Raw genomic sequence first — 10,708 nt, forward strand, 5'->3', positions numbered from 1 at the left:
AAAGTGAAGAGTTGTGTACCAACAATAACTGAAAGCCCACTTAGAGAGAAGAAGCTGTCCTAAAGCAACATAAAAACAGATTTCAGCGTGTAAATACTCTGAGGTTCAAAGACCGAAAGTTATAGAGACATCTCCTGCGCTCTGATGCAACTTGGGGCTTTAGGACAACAAAGTCTATGTTTTTAGAGTGGGCATCAGAAAGCGTTGATCTCAGGCCCATAAAAACAATAAGTGGACAGCACTAAAAAAAAAAGAGTGTGAACAAAGTGGCATACAATCCTGACAGAATTACATCAGTTCTGTTTGGAGAAATAGGCCAAAATTTCAGCAAATATATTTCGAGAAGCCTGTGGAAAGATTTTCAGGGATTGAAAACAAATATTACAGCTTAAAAGGAATTCTAAGAAATACTGAGGAGATGTTTTGCCAAATTGAAATTTTAAAAAGATTCTAAATAAAGTGTCTTTCTGATTATTCTGCCATTTCTGCCAGTGATCAGCAGCTCAGCAACGACCCAGTTCTCCCCGACACCATAACAGCTTCTTTGCATGCATTGACTCTCCAAGCAGTAGAAGGTCTAGACATCTTCCTCAACCAGAGGTGCAGCATCAACCTCTTGTCATCAAGACAAGGCTGCAGTTCGCCTAGAAGGAGTATCGCACTACAGAAGACGCTGTCTCGTTGGTACTTCACCCAGGTCTGACTCATTTGCAGCATCCCAATACCTATGTTAGGATGCTATTTGTGGACTTCAGCTCAGACTTCAATGCCGTGCTTCCAGACATGCTGGCTGTGAAGCTGCACAACTGGGAATTATCTGCAGCACTCTGCTCCTGAATCTGTGACTTCCTCACCAACAGGCCCCAGGTGGTAAGGAAGGGGAAACACACTGATCCTCAATACTGGAATGCCACAGAGTTCTGTCCCTTCTTCTCTCTCTCTCTCTCTCTCTCTCTCTCTCTCTCTCTCTCTCTCTCTCTTTCTCTCGACTGCTCTGCTATCCAACCCACAAAACTGATGGTGAAATTTGCAGATGACACCCCTGAGGTGGGTCTCATATCTATTAATGATGAGACCCACTACGTAGAGGATATCCACAATCTAACACAGTTGTGCTCCAGGAACAACCTCATCCTGAACACCAACAAGACCAAGGAGGTTTAGTGGACTACAGGAGGTCCAGGAAGACTGAACACGCCCTTCTCTGCAGACATGGGGAGGTGATGGAGCATGTGTATTCACATTTTTCTCTCACCTCTCCTGGACTGCGAACACCTCCCACCTGGTGTAGAAGGTCCAACAATGGCTCTTCTTTCTCAGGAAACTGAAAAAGACTGTACTTTCTACTCAGCTGCTAATAAAGTTTTACAGAACTACTATGAAAATCATCCTGTGTCTCGTCATGGTATGGGTGCTACACACTATTGGAGAGGAAGAATTTAGCACCGGTGGTGAAGAGAGCACAGAGGATTATGTCCAGGATTGTGTATGTGTCCAGAACACGGTTTATCCATCTGGGAAAGGCACTGTTTATCCCACTTACATCAGGCAAACAATTCAAAAATGTTAAAACAAAAACTAATAGACTTAAAACAGCTTCGTTCCCAAAGTTGTGAGGGCTATCGCCCCCTGCCTAGAATCAATAAACCACCAGCCTAGTTCATAGTCTGCTACATGTTTACAAAACCACTTCTGGTTCCACGTGACTTGACTCAATGATTATTATTTTTGTCTCTCACATTTAACTTAATCCACAGCATAGCACAGTATTTTGCTGTGTGCATGCAACTGCACAGTAATGTGTATTGTCATTAAAAAGACAGCTATTTGACTTTTTCACTCATAGATGAGTCTTCTAGATACCAAGGAGTATTTGCTTGCTTTAAGCTTCCTATAGAATGTTGTTGGTCAGTGCAATCAACGGATTTCAGAAAAAATATTCGGAGAGATTATGTTGTGTTGTATGTATGTGTTTTGTGCTAATTTGTGTGCATTCTGAACCAGTGTCTGTCTCATCTAAATTTAATTATGTTAACACATAAAGACAATAAAGATTTTAGATGAATTTTTTAGCAAATATACATCATTGTAATGATCCCAAAAATGGGAAGGCTTTATCTATATTAAAATGGTTGCACATCTCTTTATATGTAATGTATATAAACATTAGGATTCAACTGTATAATTTGATATATCTAATATCTAATAGAAAAACATGGCATTTGTTTTAAAAGCAAATGCTAAGAAAATTCAATACAAATTAGCTACACCAATTGGAAACCAAGTCACTAAGTGGAATAAAAGTGGCTTTATGTGAGGGTGTGTGGCAGAAGCATGAGTGCTGAAGAAAATCCTGACGTGTGGGTGAGGTGGTAACTAAACTGCACAGCTTGCCTTTGTCAGTTTGTTAGAACTCTGGCAGTGCAGCGAGATGCCAAATGAGGACTGACAGCAGTTGTTCTGAGAGCATGGAAATTCAAGCACACTCAGGTGTTCCTGCGCTGTCCAAACTAGTTACAGCGACAGTCAGCCACCAGCCTCTTGTCACCCCACATTGCTGTTGAGCTTTGAGGTCGAGCCAATGCAAGGATTTCTCATTGTGACACCTCGTCCTTGTCTAAAACCTCAGCCCTGTTCAACACTATGGACTCTCACAGTGGACAACTCTTTGTATGCTCAGATGTGTTTTCAATGGTGAGTAGCATGAACAAGACAGCACAGAGGTCATCTAAATTAAATCCCATAATTTTTCCTTTCCAGTTGTGGTCGGGTCTGTAGCTCATGATAGTAATATTTTATTTTCATTAAATCAATTAAAATCCCTTTCTGGTAAGCCCTTTCAGCCTGAAATTAATCACAGTGATGAATGAGCACTTTTTGCAGCAAAAAAAGCAAGTAAAAGTAATTAATAAACATCATGGGAGCATTCAGAGATAATTGTAATTTCTGCTCCTGTTCTGACCAGAACTTTCGCGCTGATGCACATGGGTAGCCTATGCATTAGCATATTTTCCCCAACAACTCATCAGAATGTCATCAGAATGATCTTCTTTATATTAGCAAACCATGGAGGGATTGTTCAAAACTCATTTTTGTAAACAGTCTGTTTCACTCATGACGGTTTGACTACACTAAGGAAACCGTCAGCCACACCAATCAAACTCTATGACTTTGCCCACAGTTCGTTTTCTCACAATTTGTTTGGCCTGAAAATCTAATGCTACAAGTGGTGGATGGAAGAAGTCAAAATACTGTCACACCATTACATCACAGCTGCTGTTAAACGCTAAATGAGAGGAATAGTATTACATTGATTGAGAAGTTATCTTCACAATAGGAAACAATATATACAGTTAACAGAAGTCAAATCTGAACAGATGGTAATTAAATGGGGGTTTAACAGTTTGTTTTATTTGCGTACATTATTTCTCAGAAGGATCTGGAAAAACTAATCCATGCGTTTATATTTAGTAGAATTGATTACTGCAACAGTGTTTTCACAGGCCTGCCTAAAAAGTGGATCAGACAGCTGCAGCTGATCCAGAACGCTGCTGCCCGCACCCTCACTAAGACTAAGAAAGTAGAGCACATCACCCCAGTTCTAAAGTCCTTACACTGGCTCCCTGTATCTTAGAGAATAGACTTTAAAATACTTCTGTTAGTCTATAAATCCCTGAATGGCTTAGCACCTAAATACATCACAGACTTGTTATCAGTGTATCAACCCTCCAGACCACTCAGGTCTTCTGGCTCCAGCCTGCTCTGCATACCTAAAACCAGAACTAAACAAGGAGAAGCAGCATTTAGTTCCTATGCTCCACTTATCTGTAACAATCTTCCAGAAAACTGTAAAAGTGCGGAAAGCCTGAGTTCCTTTAAATCGAGATTAAAAACACATTTGTTTAAAATTGCCTTTGAATGTTCCAGTTAAACTGTTTTACTGTTTTTAATGTATTTTTTTTGTTTCTACATTCTATCCCTACTTGCTTTTATTCCTATATTTTAATCATGTAAAGCACTTTGCATTGTCTCTGTCGTGAATTGTGCTATATAAATAAATTTGCCTTGCCTTACAGGAACTTGTACAATGCATTGAATATGAAATGACAAAGTTGAAGAAATGGTTTGATGTAAATAGGTTATCACTGAATTTAAAAAAGACTAAATTTGTGATTTTTGCAAATCAGAAAATAGACAAAGGCATTACATTATCGGTAGATGGAGCTGACATTGAGATAGTTTTTGAGTTTCGTTTTTTTTGGTGTAATTATTAATGATAGTTTATCATGGAAACCTCACATAGCACATATGAAAAGAAAAAATTCCCAAAACATTTTTGCTAGAAATAAAGTGAAAGAATTATGAAACAACGAAAATATTGTACAGTTCGCTCATTGTGCCATATTTTAAATACTGTGTAGAAGTCTGGGAAGATACATGTCAGCCAAATATAAAACCTTTATTTATATTACAGAAGAGAGCTGTGTTGTGCCATATTAAAGCCATGATGAAATAATTGATGTCAGATTGAATTCTGACCATGCCCCATGGAGGAGGGACCAGAAGGAATTCCACCACCCTGAGACAAAGGAGGAGAGAGACTGGCTTGAGAACAGCTGGCACCATGTGGGCCTCAAGGCCACAAAAGCCCACAAACTGTACAGAGCAGGCATTCTGTGAAACTCATCTGTCTGCCTCAGTGGACTGACAAAGGGGGGAGGAAATTCTCGTCGTCTGCGGAGCGGAGGACACGACTGAATTCGGAGAATCATCGACCCGACCGAAGCTAAGTTGCACTCTGACTTCTGCGCAACCAGCCGCGAAGTACAGAATGCTGACACAGCTTTTGTTTATTTTTGTCAGCTGTTGCAGGAAAGTTTGATCAACTTAATCCACATATATGGGCTATAAGCACAGTTATAAGCAAAGGTTTTCTACTTAGAGTACACATATACAATGAACAAAAAGTAAGTAATTATTTGTTTAATAAAACCAAACACACTTTCGCACTCCTTAAACCTTATGCTCATAAAAAAAAAACAACAAAAAAAAAAAAAACACAAAAACACTTGTAGTTCCATTAACTGATTTGTGTCCTCAGCCTCAGCTTGTTCCTTCCCTGAAGCCAAGTCTCCAATTGCTTTAAAATCCTGGAAGAAAAAGTGTATCAAACAGAGAAACTGTCTTTGGTAGATGAGAAGTTCTAATGAAAACTCAACTTATTGACTTTCACAGAGCTCACCCACTTTCCCCTTGTAGAGGATCTCTAAGAGAAACTAAGATTGCTCACTCTTTTTCCCCTTTGTTGTACATATGCACCCATAAATCAATTTGACACATACCTGTTAGATTTCTCATTTTGTCAGGACAACAATCTGTTTTCTTTTTATAACCCTAGGCAGTTGCTGAGTCCCAGGTGACTTGTCCTGAAAGAAAAAGAAAGCTTCAGAGACTTTTCAATGGAAAGGCAGTGTCACTATATAACAATTTTAGGGTAAATAGCCACACACACTTTGGATATGCCTGATCTATGGTAACCAAGAAACGACAATAGCTGTTCTTCCTCACGTAACTAACTTGTACCTGTGTGTTATGTGTGAATTATGAGCTGGTATCTCACCAATATGTCATTATGGTGACATAAATACAATAAAGACTTTCTGATTTGTTGTGTTTAAAGCTTGTTTTAGACTAAACAGACTCTGTCATTATATGCCAATGGAAGAAAATATTATAGACTACTAATTTTAAATTCTTTTTACCTGATCAGATGTACACGTACACTTTTCTGTACTGATGTATCACTGCATAGTCCTATTCTTTGCTTTGATATCCAGTGATATCAAAGCATCGAGAAACACAATTTTTGTAATGTTTCTAAAGGATTTATGACCTTTTCGTGGGCAGCATTGCTTCGCAGAGGCTGCTGTATGCAACCAGAATAACCTTCTTGGAACAGTCTTCAAAGGACAGCACTGGTTACCGCTCCCAGACACAAGACGCTGATGTTCAGCTGGTCTGTGCCTATTGATTTGAAAGCATGAAGGAGCAGATACAATCAGGAAATGAGCTGGAATTATAGCTCCAGAACAGAGTATTTCACTGATGGAAAATCAAAAGTCCATATATGGCCTGCATCAGCAGCAATACTGTTCATCTTTTGTAAGATCTTACAGAAGCCTGTTGACTCACACACACTGCCAAAAATAACCCACCACCTCCTCATTTAAGTGCATCAGACAATCTGTGAGGTGACAGGTGCAGAGTCTTGTCTTTCTCAAAATCAATGGAGCGACAGCTTGTTATCAATAATAGAGGCAGAGAAGTGTTTTGTTCTTCCCTTTTATCCCCACAGATCTTAAAAACATAATTTATAATAAAACTCAGCTAAAGTAAGTCAGAGACACATGTAATGTCTGTGCACTTAAGGTTCATATTAAAATGCATAAGACTTGCAAGTTCCATTTTCTATTTTGCATAAAGCGTCTTACTGAAATAAGCTTTTTTTCCATGATGGTGAGGTTCATGCAAAAGGAGAATCTGAGCTGTGGTAAAACCAAAGGTTAAACCAAGTCTGTGTTTTGCTGAATCTATGACACATATCCACTTTCCATCCAAAAGCATTCAATAAAACCTCATTTAATGACAGAGATTTCATTCCTGGAACCACATGCCATTTAAAGAAATGACAGACCGTGTGCCCTTTATCCCCCGCCCTTTTTTCCACCATTGTCACCGTTTAATCTGTTAACATGTAGTAACATGTTTTCCCGAGCCGTGTTTAAAAGCACCAAGGGCTTACTCATGTTTTAGTGTATCGCCAACAGGAGATCTGATGCTGGGCAGTGCTACATGGTGTATGTCAGAAATATATTCAGCAAACTAGTCAGAGCCAGCAGACGGCAAAAGGCATTGCAGTTTTTTCAAAACAACCACGTCAGTTAAGAAATGCTGCCGAATGCTGGACAGTTCTGTAACTTGATCTAAATTTATTGCACAGTATTTTACTGTTTGCATGAAAATAACAAACGACAAGTGTATCATGTGATACACTTGTGCAATCACACAATAATCTGTATCGTTTGTAAAGGGACTGCTATCTGACTTTCTGACTAAAAAAATAGTGTATAAGATGCTGACGATTATTTGCGCATTTTAAACATTTTAAACAGGCAAAGCAGGTAAAGATAACCAGCAACCTTCCAGTTACAGGACAAACTCCCTGGCTCTTGTGCCACTGTCACCCCGTCAGGAAGTGTTGCTGGTTAGCGCAATTAACTGATGTCGAGAAAAAAGGTTTGGAAAGATTGTCTTGTGTCTGTGTGTTATGTGTAATTATGTGCATTCTGAGCCGGTGTCTGTCTCATCAAAAAATGATGGTAACACATGACAATTAAGATTCTTGATTCTTGAATGCAGATGTTAGCTAAATGACTGGTGAATACACGCCAATCGATATTAAGCTGGTTAACAAGAACACTAATGTTATTATTACTATTATGTTACGTCTCTTGCTAGTTAGTCTGTGCAAGGAATAACCCCAATCCTCCTTAATTTCTGTGCAGGACTTGTGTGCTCACTCTGGCTTTCTGCATATTTAAAATAACATGTCACAACTGCCACAATAGAAAGAGCAAGGAATGATTCCATGTTAAGTGTTGTCATTTGGAGCTTAATGATCTGGGACCTTATTTTTAAAACATTGCGTAGAATCCATATTAAAAGTATGCCAAAGAAAACAACAACCTGAAAATAGCGTATGCCAAAAAAAGAAAAAATAGCCTTATTTGTTGCTCAACAGCATACAATTTCCCTTTATAAATCACAACAGCACCTGAACATTTGCATACAAGATTCCCACCTTATGCTCTTCACACCCAGATTCAACCATTAATGGTCAATGCAAAGCACCTTGTGAACGTTGGTGCGTATTTAATTGAGCCAGCCAAGTCAATATTATTTCAGGGTTAACTGTGGCAACCACAGAAAAAGGCATTAAAAAATAACTATATAAATAATCAGAGGTAAAAGCCCATGTTGTCCATTAAAATAACTTACTGTTTTAAACGTCAGAGGACTTCCTCGTCTCGGAGGAGGCTGTGCATGCAGGTCTTTATTCTGAGAAGGAAGGGAGACCAGAAGGTAAGAGGGCCCCCTTCCCAGCCAGTCATGAAGTTATGCCTCACCAGTGCAAGCCTGAATAACACGGCGGTTTTGAATGCTTATGATAAACTTGATAGTCTGATAAAGAGTGAAATTTAACATCTGAGAGGAACCATGATGCAGTGTGGCCGCAATTCACCACTTTGCCATCTGGATCAACAATTTCCCCCGTCTCCAACACGAGCGTACGCATGGGTGAGAATTGGCATGAGGCGCCACATCTTCTGGCATCAAGTTTTTCTTCAAAGAGGACAATCTTTGTGTGGGAAGTACATACGCAAGATTTAGTCCCCGCTCTGTACACAAGCTTTGCATGAATGTAGTGTTGTTTTTCATACATGAATTATGTGACAGGTTTTCCTGATTAAAGAGCACAATAGCTTTACAAACAATTCTGAACATGAAGCTTCAGGCAACAACAGAAAGAGGAGGAAATCAAATGCTAAAATTGTCCTAATAAACCAATAGAAACTTTTCCTCACTTTTAGACAAACTATATGGCTGGAAGAGGAGAAATTACTGAAGCAATTTACCGAACATCTTTTTCATTGTTTCTGTAAATGTTATTTTCATAATATTAATGTTTTCTCTAAAACAAGGAAGTGAACCCGATTTTACATAGACAGAGCTATGTGGGTTGGAGATTTTTATAATCCAGGCAACAAGAGGCATTAAATAAAGGTGATATTAAAACGTTTTTTTTTCTACTGATTGTCCCCTGGTTACACAAAGTTTAATTTAACATTAAATCACAATAAAAGTCAAAATAAAACAAACAGTCCAGCCATCTGTTTGTTGTACAATCACCTTTATTGGACCAGTTATTAGGGTTGTTTTTACACTTTCAAAATGTCTATGAGGTAAGGCCAGTTATACTTGTCTCTAGTAACCACCCAACTTATTTTGGGAGATCATAGGGGTTTTTCAAGTTTGCGAGGATATTTCGCTCTCCAGTAAATTTCTGGTTCCCTCCAAGAGGGACTTGCCTGTATCACTGGATTATAACCTCCTGTCATCAGATATCTTTCAATATGGAGGACCAGTTGCCAGGCATCCAGTTGATGCAGCTTCATAACTTTTTTTTTTTCTGTGGCTCTTTCCAGGGCTGGATGTTGAAGAGTGTTATTCTCTGGCTCAGAATCTGTTTCTGTACCCTACCTACAGCATGTTTACTCCTGAAGATTACATTTGATTTGTTTGAAAGCACTTTGTGAAGCACAAGTTGTAGGAAATGTGCTTTATAAATAAAACTGACCTTGGTTTGGGATTGATACGCTGACCTAAACATCAGCGGGTAGGATTTTATGCACAGTTGGTTGAAAATGTTCCCTAGTTGGTTACAAATGATTGTCGTTTGGGCTAGTTCACTCTGACCAAAATAACTCTTAGTTTGTTATCTCCTTACTCTAAACTATAGGTAGGTTAAAGAAATAGACTTTGAATCCTCAGTTGTTAAACATATATTTACAAGAATTACCACACAATCTGTAAGAAACCTCCTAAAATTGGGCCCAAAATGCCCAAAGTACCAAATAGTGAAGGAATGAAGCAACCAGCCCCAAGTACAAAGAGCCACTTTGTTTTGATGCTGGTCTGAGTGATCAGCTGATTGTGGTAAAACATACCTGTCCTTTCTTACCAGCTCTTGTACACCTGGGAAGAGAGAGGAAGGAGGAAATTAGCCATTGTGATTGAACTGTAACACAGTGGAGTGACAATGTACTTCCTACTACAGTTAATCCACCACAGCGACATAAAACGTGTCAGACAGAAAACTTTGGGAAGCCCCGCATAAAAAAAATACAGATTTAAACCAAGGCTAGGAGATGGAAAAGATTTATATTTACAGTACTGTAAGTATTCACCACTGTACAGATTTCTTCTGCTTTGAAGTTTTAAACATGATAAAAACCCACATCATGAATCACATATGAAGTTAAATACCAGATCAAGGAATTATTATTATCAGATCAGTAGAATCAAAACCTGTGTGTCAACCTGAAGTAGGCCAAAAGATCTCAGAGATGTTTAAAAAGGCATTTCTAAGGCGTTGGGTTTCCAGCAAACCGGAGTAAGAGCTATTATTCACAGATGGAGAAGACCCTGAAGCATGGTGGACCTTCCAAGGAGTGGTCAGTAACCAATATTACTCAAGCAGCACAATGACGAGTCCTCTAGGAGGCCTCATCATTGCCTCCAGGAGGCATCGGAAGCTCTGCAGGCCTCACTTGCCTGGGTCAGACAGAGACTGGGCAAAAACGGCCTAAGTGGGAGCAAACTGAGGCCCTAATCTCACATTTACTAAAACATTTTGATGATATGTCAGTTTTGGGGATATATTATCTGTAGCATGATGATCCCATGCTGCTTTACTCTTTAGGACCTGGACACCTTGCTGTAAACGACAAAACCACCTGCAGAAAATCCTGAAGCAGAACGTCTGGTCATTATTTTGTGACGTTAAACCCAAGAACCCTCGGGTTATTCAGCAGAACAAGGATTCAAAACACACCAGCAGTTCTGCATTGAAATGACTCAAAACACA

General features: G+C 39.1%; 1 long non-coding RNA gene across 1 annotated transcript; it reads right to left on the bottom strand.

Annotated features, from left to right (window-relative positions):
• Positions 1-5,090: 5,090 nt before the first annotated feature.
• Positions 5,091-8,071, bottom strand: LOC110367137. Its single transcript, XR_002427251.2, has 3 exons — positions 8,059-8,071; positions 5,343-5,426; positions 5,091-5,150 (listed from the first exon to the last, which is right to left on the bottom strand). It is a non-coding gene; the product is annotated as an uncharacterized LOC110367137 (long non-coding RNA).
• Between the last annotated feature and the right edge of the window lie 2,637 nt (positions 8,072-10,708).

The sequence above is a fragment of the Fundulus heteroclitus genome, chromosome 12 (assembly GCF_011125445.2).
Source record: "Fundulus heteroclitus isolate FHET01 chromosome 12, MU-UCD_Fhet_4.1, whole genome shotgun sequence".
Lineage (NCBI taxonomy): Eukaryota > Metazoa > Chordata > Actinopteri > Cyprinodontiformes > Fundulidae > Fundulus > Fundulus heteroclitus.